The 17786-nt window shown below is 40.9% G+C and overlaps 14 non-coding genes across 14 annotated transcripts; 13 read left to right on the plus strand and 1 right to left on the minus strand.

The window, feature by feature from the left end:
- Positions 1 to 1034: 1034 nt before the first annotated feature.
- Positions 1035 to 1108, plus strand: TRNAT-AGU (transfer RNA threonine (anticodon AGU)). Its single transcript has one exon. It is a non-coding gene; the product is annotated as a tRNA-Thr (tRNA).
- A 2447-nt stretch (positions 1109 to 3555) lies between these two features.
- Positions 3556 to 3629, plus strand: TRNAT-AGU (transfer RNA threonine (anticodon AGU)). Its single transcript has one exon. It is a non-coding gene; the product is annotated as a tRNA-Thr (tRNA).
- A 766-nt stretch (positions 3630 to 4395) lies between these two features.
- TRNAT-AGU (transfer RNA threonine (anticodon AGU)) lies at positions 4396 to 4469 on the plus strand. Its single transcript has one exon. It is a non-coding gene; the product is annotated as a tRNA-Thr (tRNA).
- A 2448-nt stretch (positions 4470 to 6917) lies between these two features.
- TRNAT-AGU (transfer RNA threonine (anticodon AGU)) lies at positions 6918 to 6991 on the plus strand. The gene has a single exon. It is a non-coding gene; the product is annotated as a tRNA-Thr (tRNA).
- Positions 6992 to 7228: 237 nt separating this feature from the next.
- TRNAK-UUU (transfer RNA lysine (anticodon UUU)) lies at positions 7229 to 7301 on the minus strand. The gene has a single exon. It is a non-coding gene; the product is annotated as a tRNA-Lys (tRNA).
- Positions 7302 to 7758: 457 nt separating this feature from the next.
- TRNAT-AGU (transfer RNA threonine (anticodon AGU)) lies at positions 7759 to 7832 on the plus strand. Its single transcript has one exon. It is a non-coding gene; the product is annotated as a tRNA-Thr (tRNA).
- A 767-nt stretch (positions 7833 to 8599) lies between these two features.
- TRNAT-AGU (transfer RNA threonine (anticodon AGU)) lies at positions 8600 to 8673 on the plus strand. Its single transcript has one exon. It is a non-coding gene; the product is annotated as a tRNA-Thr (tRNA).
- A 1608-nt stretch (positions 8674 to 10281) lies between these two features.
- TRNAT-AGU (transfer RNA threonine (anticodon AGU)) lies at positions 10282 to 10355 on the plus strand. The gene has a single exon. It is a non-coding gene; the product is annotated as a tRNA-Thr (tRNA).
- Positions 10356 to 11121: 766 nt separating this feature from the next.
- Positions 11122 to 11195, plus strand: TRNAT-AGU (transfer RNA threonine (anticodon AGU)). The gene has a single exon. It is a non-coding gene; the product is annotated as a tRNA-Thr (tRNA).
- Positions 11196 to 11961: 766 nt separating this feature from the next.
- Positions 11962 to 12035, plus strand: TRNAT-AGU (transfer RNA threonine (anticodon AGU)). Its single transcript has one exon. It is a non-coding gene; the product is annotated as a tRNA-Thr (tRNA).
- Positions 12036 to 13643: 1608 nt separating this feature from the next.
- Positions 13644 to 13717, plus strand: TRNAT-AGU (transfer RNA threonine (anticodon AGU)). Its single transcript has one exon. It is a non-coding gene; the product is annotated as a tRNA-Thr (tRNA).
- A 767-nt stretch (positions 13718 to 14484) lies between these two features.
- Positions 14485 to 14558, plus strand: TRNAT-AGU (transfer RNA threonine (anticodon AGU)). Its single transcript has one exon. It is a non-coding gene; the product is annotated as a tRNA-Thr (tRNA).
- Positions 14559 to 16164: 1606 nt separating this feature from the next.
- On the plus strand, positions 16165 to 16238 carry TRNAT-AGU (transfer RNA threonine (anticodon AGU)). Its single transcript has one exon. It is a non-coding gene; the product is annotated as a tRNA-Thr (tRNA).
- Positions 16239 to 17003: 765 nt separating this feature from the next.
- Positions 17004 to 17077, plus strand: TRNAT-AGU (transfer RNA threonine (anticodon AGU)). Its single transcript has one exon. It is a non-coding gene; the product is annotated as a tRNA-Thr (tRNA).
- Positions 17078 to 17786: the final 709 nt, after the last annotated feature.

Here is a 17786-nt window from a genome sequence, read left to right on the forward strand (position 1 = left end):
CTCAATGCACACACTGGGCAATGCAGTCCACTCTAAATCGACGATTAATGACATGCTCGTTTTGTGCAATGGAGTTTCAGTCAATTGGAAAACATTTTGAAAAGTTATATTGCAACAGAAGCCCAGCCTTAAAAAAGTGGATTTCACTTCTGATTGATTACATGAGGAAGGAAAGGAGACCAGATGCAAAAAAGGGGCTGTGGCTTAGTTGGTTAAAGCGCCTGTCTAGTAAACAGGAGATCCTGAGTTCGAATCTCAGCAGCGCCTGTCTGCTTTTTTTTCGACCAATCTGTCTCCCCAATATTAAAACTTTGTACAAAGATTGCTATTTCATGCTATTTAGAAGCACAGTCAGGCTTGAAATGTTGGCAAAGCATCCAAGAACTCTGGACTCCACTACCTTAGAGTCATATTGCCCAAGGTTGCGATGCCATCAGAAACAGCACATATTAGAATGAGCAATTCATATTTCCTGCTTAATTTTTTGTAAAAGAAGCAAAGGTACGCCTGAACAGGGACTTGAACCCTGGACCCTCAGATTAAAAGTCTGATGCTCTACCGACTGAGCTATCCAGGCACATGGATCACTGCCATTTGAAACTTGATTTTCACTCTACAGCGCCTCCATACATGGCTACCTCACTGGTCAATAAAGGAAATGAATTACTAGTGCATTACACACATTTTGACACTGGAGACATAACTTTTTTCAGTCATTCCTTATCCAGATATAGAGATTTGCAGCATCTAGGACTTTAATGTTCACCCACTTACGGATTTGAATGTTTTGCCACATTCATGAGTGCAAAATTGCTCCCCAGTAAAGGCGAACATGTGCTCCTCAATACACACACTGGGCAATGCAGTCCACTCTAAATCAACGATTAATGACATGCTCGTTTTGTGCAATGGAGTTTCAGTCAATTGGAAAACATTTTGTAAAGTTATATTGCAACAGAAGCCCAGCCTTAAAAAAAGTGGATTTCACTTCTAAATGATTACATGAGGAAGGAAAGGAGATCAGATGCAAAAGAGGTGCTGTGGCTTAGTTGGTTAAAGCGCCTGTCTAGTAAACAGGAGATCCTGAGTTCGAATCTCAGCAGCGCCTGTCTGCTTTTTTTTCGACCAATCTGTCTCCCCAATATTAAAACTTTGTACAAAGATTGTTATTTCATGCTATTTAGAAGCACAGTCAGGCTTGAAATGTTGGCAAAGCATCCAAGAATTCTGGACTCCACTACCTTAGAGTCATATTGCCCAAGGTTGCGATGCCATCAGAAATAGCACATATTAGAATGAGCAATTCATATTTCCTGCTAAATTTTTTGTAAAAGAAGCAAAGATACGCCTGAACAGGGACTTGAACCCTGGACCCTCAGATTAAAAGTCTGATGCTCTACCGACTGAGCTATCCAGGCACAGGGATCACTGCCCATTTGAAACTTGATTTTCACTCTACAGCACCTCCATACATGGCTACCTCACTGGTCAATAAAGGAAATGAATTACTAGTGCATTACACACATTTTGACACTGGAGACATAACTTTTTTCAGTCATTCCGTATCCAGATATAGAGATTTGCAGCATCTAGGACTTTAATGTTCACCCACTTACGGATTTTAATGTTTTGCCACATTCATGAGTGCAAACTTGCTCCCCAGTAAAGACGAACATGTGCTCCTCAATGCACACACTGGGCAATGCAGTCCACTCTAAATCGACGATTAATGACATGCTCGTTTTGTGCAATGGAGTTTCAGTCAATTGGAAAACATTTTGAAAAGTTATATTGCAACAGAAGCCCAGCCTTAAAAAAGTGGATTTCACTTCTAAATGATTACATGAGGAAGGAAAGGAGACCATATGCAAAAAAGGTGCTGTGGCTTAGTTGGTTAAAGCGCCTGTCTAGTAAACAGGAGATCCTGAGTTCGAATCTCATCAGCGCCTGTCTGCTTTTTTTCGACCAATCTGTCTCCCCAATATTAAAACTTTGTACAAAGATTGCTATTTCATGCTATTTAGAAGCACAGTCAGGCTTGATATGTTGGCAAAGCATCCAAGAACTCTGGACTCCACTACCTTAGAGTCATATTGCCCAAGGTTGCGATGCCATCAGAAATAGCACATATTAGAATGGGCAATTCATATTTCCTGCTTAATTTTTTGTAAAAGAAGCAAAGGTACGCCTGAACAGGGACTTGAACCCTGGACCCTCAGATTAAAAGTCTGATGCTCTACCGACTGAGCTATCCAGGCAGATGGATCACTGCCATTTGAAACTTGATTTTCACTCTACAGCACCTCCATACATGGCTACCTCACTGGTCAATAAAGGAAATGAATTACTAGTGCATTACACACATTTTGACACTGGAGCCATAACTTTTTTCAGTCATTCCGTATCCAGATATAGAGATTTGCAGCATCTAGGACTTTAATGTTCACCCACTTACGGATTTGAATGTTTTGCCACATTCATGAGTGCAAACTTGCTCCCCAGTAAAGATGAACATGTGCTCCTCAATGCACACACTGGACAATGCAGTCCACTCTAAATCGACGATTAATGACATGCTCGTTTTGTGCAATGGAGTTTCAGTCAATTGGAAAACATTTTGAAAAGTTATATTGCAACAGAAGCCCAGCCTTAAAAAAGTGGATTTCACTTCTAAATGATTACATGAGGAAGGAAAGGAGACCAGATGCAAAAAAGGTGCTGTGGCTTAGTTGGTTAAAGCGCCTGTCTAGTAAACAGGAGATTCTGAGTTCGAATCTCAGCAGCGCCTGTCTGCTTTTTTTTCGACCAATCTGTCTCCCCAATATTAAAACTTTGTACAAAGATTGCTATTTCATGCTATTTAGAAGCACAGTGAGGCTTGAAATGTTGGCAAAGCATCCAAGAACTCTGGACTCCACTACCTTAGAGTCATATTGCCCAAGGTTGCGATGCCATCAGAAATAGCACATATTAGAATGAGCAATTCATATTTCCTGCTTAATTTTTTGTAAAAGAAGCAAAGGTACGCCTGAACAGGGACTTGAACCCTGGACCCTCAGATTAAAAGTCTGATGCTCTACCGACTGAGCTATCCAGGCACAGGGATCACTGCCCATTTGAAACTTGATTTTCACTCTACAGCACCTCCATACATGGCTACCTCACTGGTCAATAAAGGAAATGAATTACTAGTGCATTACACACATTTTGACACTGGAGACATAACTTTTTTCAGTCATTCCGTATCCAGATATAGAGATTTGCAGCATCTAGGACTTTAATGTTCACCCACTTACGGATTTGAATGTTTTGCCACATTCATGAGTGCAAACTTGCTCCCCAGTAAAGACGAACATGTGCTCCTCAATGCACACACTGGGCAATGCAGTCCACTCTAAATCGACGATTAATGACATGCTCGTTTTGTGCAATGGCGTTTCAGTCAATTGGAAAACATTTTGAAAAGTTATATTGCAACAGAAGCCCAGCCTTAAAAAAGTGGATTTCACTTCTAAATGATTACATGAGGAAGGAAAGGAGACCAGATGCAAAAAAGGTGCTGTGGCTTAGTTGGTTAAAGCGCCTGTCTAGTAAACAGGAGATCCTGAGTTCGAATCTCAGCAGCGCCTGTCTGCTTTTTTTTCGACCAATCTGTCTCCCCAATATTAAAACTTTGTACAAAGATTGCTATTTCATGCTATTTAGAAGCACAGTCAGGCTTGAAATGTTGGCAAAGCATCCAAGAACTCTGGACTCCACTACCTTAGAGTCATATTGCCCAAGGTTGCGATGCCATCAGAAATAGCACATATTAGAATGAGCAATTCATATTTCCTGCTTAATTTTTTGTAAAAGAAGCAAAGGTACACCTGAACAGGGACTTGAACCCTGGACCCTCAGATTAAAAGTCTGATGCTCTACCGACTGAGCTATCCAGGCAGATGGATCACTGCCATTTGAAACTTGATTTTCACTCTACAGCACCTCCATACATGGCTACCTCACTGGTCAATAAAGGAAATGAATTACTAGTGCATTACACACATTTTGACACTGGAGACATAACTTTTTTCAGTCATTCCGTATCCAGATATAGAGATTTGCAGCATCTAGGACTTTAATGTTCACCCACTTACGGATTTGAATGTTTTGCCACATTCATGAGTGCAAACTTGCTCCCCAGTAAAGACGAACATGTGCTCCTCAATGCACACACTGGGCAAAGCAGTCCACTCTAAATCGACGATTAATGACATGCTCGTTTTGTGCAATGGAGTTTCAGTCAATTGGAAAACATTTTGAAAAGTTATATTGCAACAGAAGCCCAGCCTTAAAAAAGTGGATTTCACTTCTAAATGATTACATGAGGAAGGAAAGGAGACCAGATGCAAAAAGGGTGCTGTGGCTTAGTTGGTTAAAGCGCCTGTCTAGTAAACAGGAGATCCTGAGTTCGAATCTCAGCAGCGCCTGTCTGCTTTTTTTTCGACCAATCTGTCTCCCCAATATTAAAACTTTGTACAAAGATTGCTATTTCATGCTATTTAGAAGCACAGTGAGGCTTGAAATGTTGGCAAAGCATCCAAGAACTCTGGACTCCACTACCTTAGAGTCATATTGCCCAAGGTTGCGATGCCATCAGAAATAGCACATATTAGAATGAGCAATTCATATTTCCTGCTTAATTTTTTGTAAAAGAAGCAAAGGTACGCCTAAACAGGGACATGAACCCTGGACCCTCAGATTAAAAGTCTGATGCTCTACCGATTTAGCTATCCAGGCACAGGGATCACTGCCCATTTGAAACTTGATTTTCACTCTACAGCACCTCCATACATGGCTACCTCACTGGTCAATAAAGGAAATGAATTACTAGTGCATTACACACATTTTGACACTGGAGACATAACTTTTTTCAGTCATTCCGTATCCAGATATAGAGATTTGCAGCATCTAGGACTTTAATTTTCACCCACTTACGGATTTGAATGTTTTGCCACATTCATGAGTGCAAACTTGCTCCCCAGTAAAGACGAACATGTGCTCCTCAATGCACACACTGGGCAATGCAGTCCACTCTAAATCGACGATTAATGACATGCTCGTTTTGTGCAATGGAGTTTCAGTCAATTGGAAAACATTTTGAAAAGTTATATTGCAACAGAAGCCCAGCCTTAAAAAAGTGGATTTCACTTCTGATTGATTACATGAGGAAGGAAAGGAGACCAGATGCAAAAAAGGGGCTGTGGCTTAGTTGGTTAAAGCGCCTGTCTAGTAAACAGGAGATCCTGAGTTCGAATCTCAGCAGCGCCTGTCTGCTTTTTTTTCGACCAATCTGTCTCCCCAATATTAAAACTTTGTACAAAGATTGCTATTTCATGCTATTTAGAAGCACAGTCAGGCTTGAAATGTTGGCAAAGCATCCAAGAACTCTGGACTCCACTACCTTAGAGTCATATTGCCCAAGGTTGCGATGCCATCAGAAACAGCACATATTAGAATGAGCAATTCATATTTCCTGCTTAATTTTTTGTAAAAGAAGCAAAGGTACGCCTGAACAGGGACTTGAACCCTGGACCCTCAGATTAAAAGTCTGATGCTCTACCGACTGAGCTATCCAGGCACAGGGATCACTGCCCATTTGAAACTTGATTTTCACTCTACAGCACCTCCATACATGGCTACCTCACTGGTCAATAAAGGAAATGAATTACTAGTGCATTACACACATTTTGACACTGGAGACATAACTTTTTTCAGTCATTCCGTATCCAGATATAGAGATTTGCAGCATCTAGGACTTTAATGTTCACCCACTTACGGATTTGAATGTTTTGCCACATTCATGAGTGCAAACTTGCTCCCCAGTAAAGACGAACATGTGCTCCTCAATGCACACACTGGGCAATGCAGTCCACTCTAAATCGACGATTAATGACATGCTCGTTTTGTGCAATGGAGTTTCAGTCAATTGGAAAACATTTTGAAAAGTTATATTGCAACAGAAGCCCAGCCTTAAAAAAGTGGATTTCACTTCTAAATGATTACATGAGGAAGGAAAGGAGACCAGATGCAAAAAAGGTGCTGTGGCTTAGTTGGTTAAAGCGCCTGTCTAGTAAACAGGAGATCCTGAGTTTGAATCTCAGCAGCGCCTGTTTGCTTTTTTTTCGACCAATCTGTCTCCCCAATATTAAAACTTTGTACAAAGATTGCTGTTTCATGCTATTTAGAAGCACAGTCAGGCTTGAAATGTTGGCAAAGCATCCAAGAACTCTGGACTCCACTACCTTAGAGTCATATTGCCCAAGGTTGCGATGACATCAGAAATAGCACATATTAGAATGAGCAATTCATATTTCCTGCTTATTTTTTTGTAAAAGAAGCAAAGGTACGCCTGAACAGGGACTTGAACCCTGGACCCTCAGATTAAAAGTCTGATGTTCTACCGACTGAGCTATCCAGGCACATGGATCACTGCCATTTGAAACTTGATTTTCACTCTACAGCACCTCCACACATGGCTACCTCACTGGTCAATAAAGGAAATGAATTACTAGTGCATTACACACATTTTGACACTGGAGACATAACTTTTTTCAGTCATTCCGTATCCAGATATAGAGATTTGCAGCATCTAGGACTTTAATGTTCACCCACTTACGGATTTGAATGTTTTGCCACATTCATGAGTGCAAACTTGCTCCCCAGTAAAGACGAACATGTGCTCCTCAATGCACACACTGGGCAATGCAGTCCACTCTAAATCGACGATTAATGACATGCTCGTTTTGTGCAATGGAGTTTCAGTCAATTGGAAAACATTTTGAAAAGTTATATTGCAACAGAAGCCCAGCCTTAAAAAAGTGGATTTCACTTCTAAATGATTACATGAGGAAGGAAAGGAGACCAGATGCAAAAAAGGTGCTGTGGCTTAGTTGGTTAAAGCGCCTGTCTAGTAAACAGGAGATCCTGAGTTCGAATCTCAGCAGCGCCTGTCTGCTTTTTTTTTGACCAATCTGTCTCCCCAATATTAAAACTTTGTACAAAGATTGCTATTTCATGCTATTTAGAAGCACAGTCAGGCTTGAAATGTTGGCAAAGCATCCAAGAACTCTGGACTCCACTACCTTAGAGTCATATTGCCCAAGGTTGCGATGCCATCAGAAATAGCACATATTAGAATGAGCAATTCATATTTCCTGCTTAATTTTTTGTAAAAGAAGCAAAGGTACGCCTGAACAGGGACTTGAACCCTGGACCCTCAGATTAAAAGTCTGATGCTCTACCAACTGAGCTATCCAGGCACAATGATCACTGCCCATTTGAAACTTGATTTTCACTCTACAGCACCTCCATACATGGCTACCTCACTGGTCAATAAAGGAAATGAATTACTAGTGCATTACACACATTTTGACACTGGAGACATAACTTTTTTCAGTCATTCCGTATCCAGATATAGAGATTTGCAGCATCTAGGACTTTAATGTTCACCCACTTACGGATTTGAATGTTTTGCCACATTCATGAGTGCAAACTTGCTCCCCAGTAAAGACGAACATGTGCTCCTCAATGCACACACTGGGCAATGCAGTCCACTCTAAATCGACGATTAATGACATGCTCGTTTTGTGCAATGGAGTTTCAGTCAATTGGAAAACATTTTGAAAAGTTATATTGCAATAGAAGCCCAGCCTTAAAAAAGTGGATTTCACTTCTAAATGATTACATGAGGAAGGAAAGGAGACCAGATGCAAAAAAGGTGCTGTGGCTTAGTTGGTTAAAGCGCCTGTCTAGTAAACAGGAGATCCTGAGTTCGAATCTCAGCAGCGCCTGTCTGCTTTTTTTTCGACCAATCTGTCTCCCCAATATTAAAACTTTGTACAAAGATTGCTATTTCATGCTATTTAGAAGCACAGTCAGGCTTGAAATGTTGGCAAAGCATCCAAGAACTCTGGACTCCACTACCTTAGAGTCATATTGCCCAAGGTTGCGATGTTATCAGAAATAGCACATATTAGAATGAGCAATTCATATTTCCTGCTTAATTTTTTGTAAAAGAAGCAAAGGTACACCTGAACAGGGACTTGAACCCTGGACCCTCAGATTAAAAGTCTGATGCTCTACCGACTGAGCTATCCAGGCACAGGGATCACTGCCCATTTGAAACTTGATTTTCACTCTACAGCACCTCCATACATGGCTACCTCACTGGTCAATAAAGGAAATGAATTACTAGTGCATTACACACATTTTGACACTGGAGACATAACTTTTTTCAGTCATTCCGTATCCAGATATAGAGATTTGCAGCATCTAGGACTTTAATGTTCACCCACTTACGGATTTTAATGTTTTGCCACATTCATGAGTGCAAACTTGCTCCCCAGTAAAGACAAACATGTGCTCCTCAATGCACACACTGGGCAATGCAGTCCACTCTAAATCGACGATTAATGACATGCTCGTTTTGTGCAATGGAGTTTCAGTCAATTGGAAAACATTTTGAAAAGTTATATTGCAACAGAAGCCCAGCCTTAAAAAAGTGGATTTCACTTCTAAATGATTACATGAGGAAGGAAAGGAGACCAGATGCAGAAAAGGTGCTGTGGCTTAGTTGGTTAAAGCGCCTGTCTAGTAAACAGGAGATCCTGAGTTCGAATCTCAGCAGCGCCTGTCTGCTTTTTTTTCGACCAATCTGTCTCCCCAATATTAAAACTTTGTACAAAGATTGCTATTTCATGCTATTTAGAAGCACAGTCAGGCTTGAAATGTTGGCAAAGCATCCAAGAACTCTGGACTCCACTACCTTAGAGTCATATTGCCCAAGGTTGCGATGCCATCAGAAACAGCACATATTAGAATGAGCAATTCATATTTCCTGCTTAATTTTTTGTAAAAGAAGCAAAGGTACGCCTGAAAAGGGACTTGAACCCTGGACCCTCAGATTAAAAGTCTGATGCTCTACCGACTGAGCTATCCAGGCACAGGGATCACTGCCCATTTGAAACTTGATTTTCACTCTACAGCACCTCCATACATGGCTACCTCACTGGTCAATAAAGGAAATGAATTACTAGTGCATTACACACATTTTGACACTGGAGACATAACTTTTTTCAGTCATTCCGTATCCAGATATAGAGATTTGCAGCATCTAGGACTTTAATGTTCACCCACTTACGGATTTGAATGTTTTGCCACATTCATGAGTGCAAAATTGCTCCCCAGTAAAGGCGAACATGTGCTCCTCAATACACACACTGGGCAATGCAGTCCACTCTAAATCAACGATTAATGACATGCTCGTTTTGTGCAATGGAGTTTCAGTCAATTGGAAAACATTTTGTAAAGTTATATTGCAACAGAAGCCCAGCCTTAAAAAAATGGATTTCACTTCTAAATGATTACATGAGGAAGGACAGGAGATCAGATGCAAAAGAGGTGCTGTGGCTTAGTTGGTTAAAGTGCCTGTCTAGTAAACAGGAGATCCTGAGTTCGAATCTCAGCAGCGCCTGTCTGCTTTTTTTTCGACCAATCTGTCTCCCCAATATTAAAACTTTGTACAAAGATTGCTATTTCATGCTATTTAGAAGCACAGTCAGGCTTGAAATGTTGGCAAAGCATCCAAGAACTCTGGACTCCACTACCTTAGAGTCATATTGCCCAAGGTTGCGATGCCATCAGAAATAGCACATATTAGAATGAGCAATTCATATTTCCTGCTTAATTTTTTGTAAAAGAAGCAAAGGTACGCCTGAACAGGGACTTGAACCCTGGACCCTCAAATTAAAAGTCTGATGCTCTACCGACTGAGCTATCCAGGCACAGGGATCACTGCCCATTTGAAACTTGATTTTCACTCTACAGCACCTCCATACATGGCTACCTCACTGGTCAATAAAGGAAATGAATTACTAGTGCATTACACACATTTTGACACTGGAGACATAACTTTTTTCAGTCATTCCGTATCCAGATATAGAGATTTGCAGCATCTAGGACTTTAATGTTCACCCACTTACGGATTTGAATGTTTTGCCACATTCATGAGTGCAAACTTGCTCCCCAGTAAAGACGAACATGTGCTCCTCAATGCACACACTGGGCAATGCAGTCCACTCTAAATCGACGATTAATGACATGCTCGTTTTGTGCAATGGAGTTTCAGTCAATTGGAAAACATTTTGAAAAGTTATATTGCAACAGAAGCCCAGCCTTAAAAAAGTGGATTTCACTTCTGATTGATTACATGAGGAAGGAAAGGAGACCAGATACAAAAAAGGTGCTGTGGCTTAGTTGGTTAAAGCGCCTGTCTAGTAAACAGGAGATCCTGAGTTCGAATCTCAGCAGCGCCTGTCTGCTTTTTTTTCGACCAATCTGTCTCCCCAATATTAAAACTTTGTACAAAGATTGCTATTTCATGCTATTTAGAAGCACAGTCAGGCTTGAAATGTTGGCAAAGCATCCAAGAATTCTGGACTCCACTACCTTAGAGTCATATTGCCCAAGGTTGCGATGCCATCAGAAATAGCACATATTAGAATGAGCAATTCATATTTCCTGCTAAATTTTTTGTAAAAGAAGCAAAGATACGCCTGAACAGGGACTTGAACCCTGGACCCTCAGATTAAAAGTCTGATGCTCTACGACTGAGCTATCCAGGCACAGGGATCTCTGCCCCTTTGAAACTTGATTTTCACTCTACAGCACCTCCACACATGGCTACCTCACTGGTCAATAAAGGAAATGAATTACTAGTGCATTACACACATTTTGACACTGGAGACATAACTTTTTTCAGTCATTCCGTATCCAGATATAGAGATTTGCAGCATCTAGGACTTTAATGTTCACCCACTTACGGATTTGAATGTTTTGCCACATTCATGAGTGCAAACTTGCTCCCCAGTAAAGACGAACATGTGCTCCTCAATGCACACACTGGGCAATGCAGTCCACTCTAAATCGACGATTAATGACATGCTCGTTTTGTGCAATGGAGTTTCAGTCAATTGGAAAACATTTTGAAAAGTTATATTGCAACAGAAGCCCAGCCTTAAAAAAGTGGATTTCACTTCTGATTGATTACATGAGGAAGGAAAGGAGACCCGATGCAAAAAAGGTGCTGTGGCTTAGTTGGTTAAAGCGCCTGTCTAGTAAACAGGAGATCCTGAGTTCGAATCTCAGCAGCGCCTGTCTGCTTTTTTTTCGACCAATCTGTCTCCCCAATATTAAAACTTTGTACAAAGATTGCTGTTTCATGCTATTTAGAAGCACAGTCAGGCTTGAAATGTTGGCAAAGCATCCAAGAACTCTGGACTCCACTACCTTAGAGTCATATTGCCCAAGGTTGCGATGCCATCAGAAATAGCACATATTAGAATGAGCAATTCATATTTCCTGCTTATTTTTTTGTAAAAGAAGCAAAGGTACGCCTGAACAGGGACTTGAACCCTGGACCCTCAGATTAAAAGTCTGATGCTCTACCGACTGAGCTATCCAGGCAGATGGATCACTGCCATTTGAAACTTGATTTTCACTCTACAGCACCTCCATACATGGCTACCTCACTGGTCAATAAAGGAAATGAATTACTAGTGCATTACACACATTTTGACACTGGAGACATAACTTTTTTCAGTCATTCCGTATCCAGATATAGAGATTTGCAGCATCTAGGACTTTAATGTTCACCCACTTACGGATTTGAATGTTTTGCCACATTCATGAGTGCAAACTTGCTCCCCAGTAAAGACGAACATGTGCTCCTCAATGCACACACTGGGCAAAGCAGTCCACTCTAAATCGACGATTAATGACATGCTCGTTTTGTGCAATGGAGTTTCAGTCAATTGGAAAACATTTTGAAAAGTTATATTGCAACAGAAGCCCAGCCTTAAAAAAGTGGATTTCACTTCTAAATGATTACATGAGGAAGGAAAGGAGACCAGATGCAAAAAGGGTGCTGTGGCTTAGTTGGTTAAAGCGCCTGTCTAGTAAACAGGAGATCCTGAGTTCGAATCTCAGCAGCGCCTGTCTGCTTTTTTTTCGACCAATCTGTCTCCCCAATATTAAAACTTTGTACAAAGATTGCTATTTCATGCTATTTAGAAGCACAGTGAGGCTTGAAATGTTGGCAAAGCATCCAAGAACTCTGGACTCCACTACCTTAGAGTCATATTGCCCAAGGTTGCGATGCCATCAGAAATAGCACATATTAGAATGAGCAATTCATATTTCCTGCTTAATTTTTTGTAAAAGAAGCAAAGGTACGCCTAAACAGGGACATGAACCCTGGACCCTCAGATTAAAAGTCTGATGCTCTACCGATTTAGCTATCCAGGCACAGGGATCACTGCCCATTTGAAACTTGATTTTCACTCTACAGCACCTCCATACATGGCTACCTCACTGGTCAATAAAGGAAATGAATTACTAGTGCATTACACACATTTTGACACTGGAGACATAACTTTTTTCAGTCATTCCGTATCCAGATATAGAGATTTGCAGCATCTAGGACTTTAATTTTCACCCACTTACGGATTTGAATGTTTTGCCACATTCATGAGTGCAAACTTGCTCCCCAGTAAAGACGAACATGTGCTCCTCAATGCACACACTGGGCAATGCAGTCCACTCTAAATCGACGATTAATGACATGCTCGTTTTGTGCAATGGAGTTTCAGTCAATTGGAAAACATTTTGAAAAGTTATATTGCAACAGAAGCCCAGCCTTAAAAAAGTGGATTTCACTTCTGATTGATTACATGAGGAAGGAAAGGAGACCAGTTGCAAAAAAGGGGCTGTGGCTTAGTTGGTTAAAGCGCCTGTCTAGTAAACAGGAGATCCTGAGTTCAAATCTCAGCAGCGCCTGTCTGCTTTTTTTTCGACCAATCTGTCTCCCCAATATTAAAACTTTGTACAAAGATTGCTATTTCATGCTATTTAGAAGCACAGTCAGGCTTGAAATGTTGGCAAAGCATCCAAGAACTCTGGACTCCACTACCTTAGAGTCATATTGCCCAAGGTTGCGATGCCATCAGAAACAGCACATATTAGAATGAGCAATTCATATTTCCTGCTTAATTTTTTGTAAAAGAAGCAAAGGTACGCCTGAACAGGGACTTGAACCCTGGACCCTCAGATTAAAAGTCTGATGCTCTACCGACTGAGCTATCCAGGCACATGGATCACTGCCATTTGAAACTTGATTTTCACTCTACAGCGCCTCCATACATGGCTACCTCACTGGTCAATAAAGGAAATGAATTACTAGTGCATTACACACATTTTGACACTGGAGACATAACTTTTTTCAGTCATTCCTTATCCAGATATAGAGATTTGCAGCATCTAGGACTTTAATGTTCACCCACTTACGGATTTGAATGTTTTGCCACATTCATGAGTGCAAAATTGCTCCCCAGTAAAGGCGAACATGTGCTCCTCAATACACACACTGGGCAATGCAGTCCACTCTAAATCAACGATTAATGACATGCTCGTTTTGTGCAATGGAGTTTCAGTCAATTGGAAAACATTTTGTAAAGTTATATTGCAACAGAAGCCCAGCCTTAAAAAAAGTGGATTTCACTTCTAAATGATTACATGAGGAAGGAAAGGAGATCAGATGCAAAAGAGGTGCTGTGGCTTAGTTGGTTAAAGCGCCTGTCTAGTAAACAGGAGATCCTGAGTTCGAATCTCAGCAGCGCCTGTCTGCTTTTTTTTCGACCAATCTGTCTCCCCAATATTAAAACTTTGTACAAAGATTGTTATTTCATGCTATTTAGAAGCACAGTCAGGCTTGAAATGTTGGCAAAGCATCCAAGAATTCTGGACTCCACTACCTTAGAGTCATATTGCCCAAGGTTGCGATGCCATCAGAAATAGCACATATTAGAATGAGCAATTCATATTTCCTGCTAAATTTTTTGTAAAAGAAGCAAAGATACTCCTGAACAGGGACTTGAACCCTGGACCCTCAGATTAAAAGTCTGATGCTCTACCGACTGAGCTATCCAGGCACAGGGATCACTGCCCATTTGAAACTTGATTTTCACTCTACAGCACCTCCATACATGGCTACCTCACTGGTCAATAAAGGAAATGAATTACTAGTGCATTACACACATTTTGACACTGGAGACATAACTTTTTTCAGTCATTCCGTATCCAGATATAGAGATTTGCAGCATCTAGGACTTTAATGTTCACCCACTTACGGATTTTAATGTTTTGCCACATTCATGAGTGCAAACTTGCTCCCCAGTAAAGACGAACATGTGCTCCTCAATGCACACACTGGGCAATGCAGTCCACTCTAAATCGACGATTAATGACATGCTCGTTTTGTGCAATGGAGTTTCAGTCAATTGGAAAACATTTTGAAAAGTTATATTGCAACAGAAGCCCAGCCTTAAAAAAGTGGATTTCACTTCTAAATGATTACATGAGGAAGGAAAGGAGACCATATGCAAAAAAGGTGCTGTGGCTTAGTTGGTTAAAGCGCCTGTCTAGTAAACAGGAGATCCTGAGTTCGAATCTCAGCAGCGCCTGTCTGCTTTTTTTCGACCAATCTGTCTCCCCAATATTAAAACTTTGTACAAAGATTGCTATTTCATGCTATTTAGAAGCACAGTCAGGCTTGATATGTTGGCAAAGCATCCAAGAACTCTGGACTCCACTACCTTAGAGTCATATTGCCCAAGGTTGCGATGCCATCAGAAATAGCACATATTAGAATGGGCAATTCATATTTCCTGCTTAATTTTTTGTAAAAGAAGCAAAGGTACGCCTGAACAGGGACTGGAACCCTGGACCCTCAGATTAAAAGTCTGATGCTCTACCGACTGAGCTATCCAGGCAGATGGATCACTGCCATTTGAAACTTGATTTTCACTCTACAGCACCTCCATACATGGCTACCTCACTGGTCAATAAAGGAAATGAATTACTAGTGCATTACACACATTTTGACACTGGAGCCATAACTTTTTTCAGTCATTCCGTATCCAGATATAGAGATTTGCAGCATCTAGGACTTTAATGTTCACCCACTTACGGATTTGAATGTTTTGCCACATTCATGAGTGCAAACTTGCTCCCCAGTAAAGATGAACATGTGCTCCTCAATGCACACACTGGACAATGCAGTCCACTCTAAATCGACGATTAATGACATGCTCGTTTTGTGCAATGGAGTTTCAGTCAATTGGAAAACATTTTGAAAAGTTATATTGCAACAGAAGCCCAGCCTTAAAAAAGTGGATTTCACTTCTAAATGATTACATGAGGAAGGAAAGGAGACCAGATGCAAAAAAGGTGCTGTGGCTTAGTTGGTTAAAGCGCCTGTCTAGTAAACAGGAGATTCTGAGTTCGAATCTCAGCAGCGCCTGTCTGCTTTTTTTTCGACCAATCTGTCTCCCCAATATTAAAACTTTGTACAAAGATTGCTATTTCATGCTATTTAGAAGCACAGTGAGGCTTGAAATGTTGGCAAAGCATCCAAGAACTCTGGACTCCACTACCTTAGAGTCATATTGCCCAAGGTTGCGATGCCATCAGAAATAGCACATATTAGAATGAGCAATTCATATTTCCTGCTTAATTTTTTGTAAAAGAAGCAAAGGTACGCCTGAACAGGGACTTGAACCCTGGACCCTCAGATTAAAAGTCTGATGCTCTACCGACTGAGCTATCCAGGCACAGGGATCACTGCCCATTTGAAACTTGATTTTCACTCTACAGCACCTCCATACATGGCTACCTCACTGGTCAATAAAGGAAATGAATTACTAGTGCATTACACACATTTTGACACTGGAGACATAACTTTTTTCAGTCATTCCGTATCCAGATATAGAGATTTGCAGCATCTAGGACTTTAATGTTCACCCACTTACGGATTTGAATGTTTTGCCACATTCATGAGTGCAAACTTGCTCCCCAGTAAAGACGAACATGTGCTCCTCAATGCACACACTGGGCAATGCAGTCCACTCTAAATCGATGATTAATGACATGCTCGTTTTGTGCAATGGAGTTTCAGTCAATTGGAAAACATTTTGAAAAGTTATATTGCAACAGAAGCCCAGCCTTAAAAAAGTGGATTTCACTTCTAAATGATTACATGAGGAAGGAAAGGAGACCAGATGCAAAAAAGGTGCTGTGGCTTAGTTGGTTAAAGCGCCTGTCTAGTAAACAGGAGATCCTGAGTTCGAATCTCAGCAGCGCCTGTCTGCTTTTTTTCGACCAATCTGTCTCCCCAATATTAAAATTTTGTACAAAGATTGCTATTTCATGCTATTTAGAAGCACAGTCAGGCTTGATATGTTGGCAAAGCATCCAAGAACTCTGGACTCCACTACCTTAGAGTCATATTGCCCAAGGTTGCGATGCCATCAGAAATAGCACATATTAGAATGGGCAATTCATATTTCCTGCTTAATTTTTTGTAAAAGAAGCAAAGATACGCCTGAACAGGGACTTGAACCCTGGACCCTCAGATTAAAAGTCTGATGCTCTACCGACTGAGCTATCCAGGCAGATGGATCACTGCCATTTGAAACTTGATTTTCACTCTACAGCACCTCCACACATGGCTACCTCACTGGTCAATAAAGGAAATGAATTACTAGTGCATTACACACATTTTGACACTGGAGACATAACTTTTTTCAGTCATTCCGTATCCAGATATAGAGATTTGCAGCATCTAGGACTTTAATGTTCACCCACTTACGGATTTGAATGTTTTGCCACATTCATGAGTGCAAACTTGCTCCCCAGTAAAGACGAACATGTGCTCCTCAATGCACACACTGGGCAATGCAGTCCACTCTAAATCGACGATTAATGACATGCTCGTTTTGTGCAATGGAGTTTCAGTCAATTGGAAAACATTTTGAAAAGTTATATTGCAACAGAAGCCCAGCCTTAAAAAAGTGGATTTCACTTCTAAATGATTACATGAGGAAGGAAAGGAGACCAGATGCAAAAAAGGTGCTGTGGCTTAGTTGGTTAAAGCGCCTGTCTAGTAAACAGGAGATCCTGAGTTCGAATCTCAGCAGCGCCTGTCTGCTTTTTTTTCGACCAATCTGTCTCCCCAATATTAAAACTTTGTACAAAGATTGCTATTTCATGCTATTTAGAAGCACAGTCAAGCTTGAAATGTTGGCAAAGCATCCAAGAACTCTGGACTCCACTACCTTAGAGTCATATTGCCCAAGGTTGCGATGCCATCAGAAATAGCACATATTAGAATGAGCAATTCATATTTCCTGCTTAATTTTTTGTAAAAGAAGCAAAGGTACGCCTGAACAGGGACTTGAACCCTGGACCCTCAAATTAAAAGTCTGATGCTCTACCGACTGAGCTATCCAGGCACAGGGATCACTGCCCATTTGAAACTTGATTTTCACTCTACAGCACCTCCATACATGGCTACCTCACTGGTCAATAAAGGAAATGAATTACTAGTGCATTACACACATTTTGACACTGGAGACATAACTTTTTTCAGTCATTCCGTATCCAGATATAGAGATTTGCAGCATCTAGGACTTTAATGTTCACCCACTTACGGATTTGAATGTTTTGCCACATTCATGAGTGCAAACTTGCTCCCCAGTAAAGACGAACATGTGCTCCTCAATGCACACACTGGGCAATGCAGTCCACTCTAAATCGACGATTAATGACATGCTCGTTTTGTGCAATGGAGTTTCAGTCAATTGGAAAACATTTTGAAAAGTTATATTGCAACAGAAGCCCAGCCTTAAAAA

This window comes from Ambystoma mexicanum, unplaced genomic scaffold (genome assembly GCF_040938575.1).
Source record: "Ambystoma mexicanum isolate Mex_15411 unplaced genomic scaffold, UKY_AmexF1_1 Mex_scaf1, whole genome shotgun sequence".
NCBI classification, from domain to species: Eukaryota; Metazoa; Chordata; class Amphibia; order Caudata; family Ambystomatidae; genus Ambystoma; species Ambystoma mexicanum.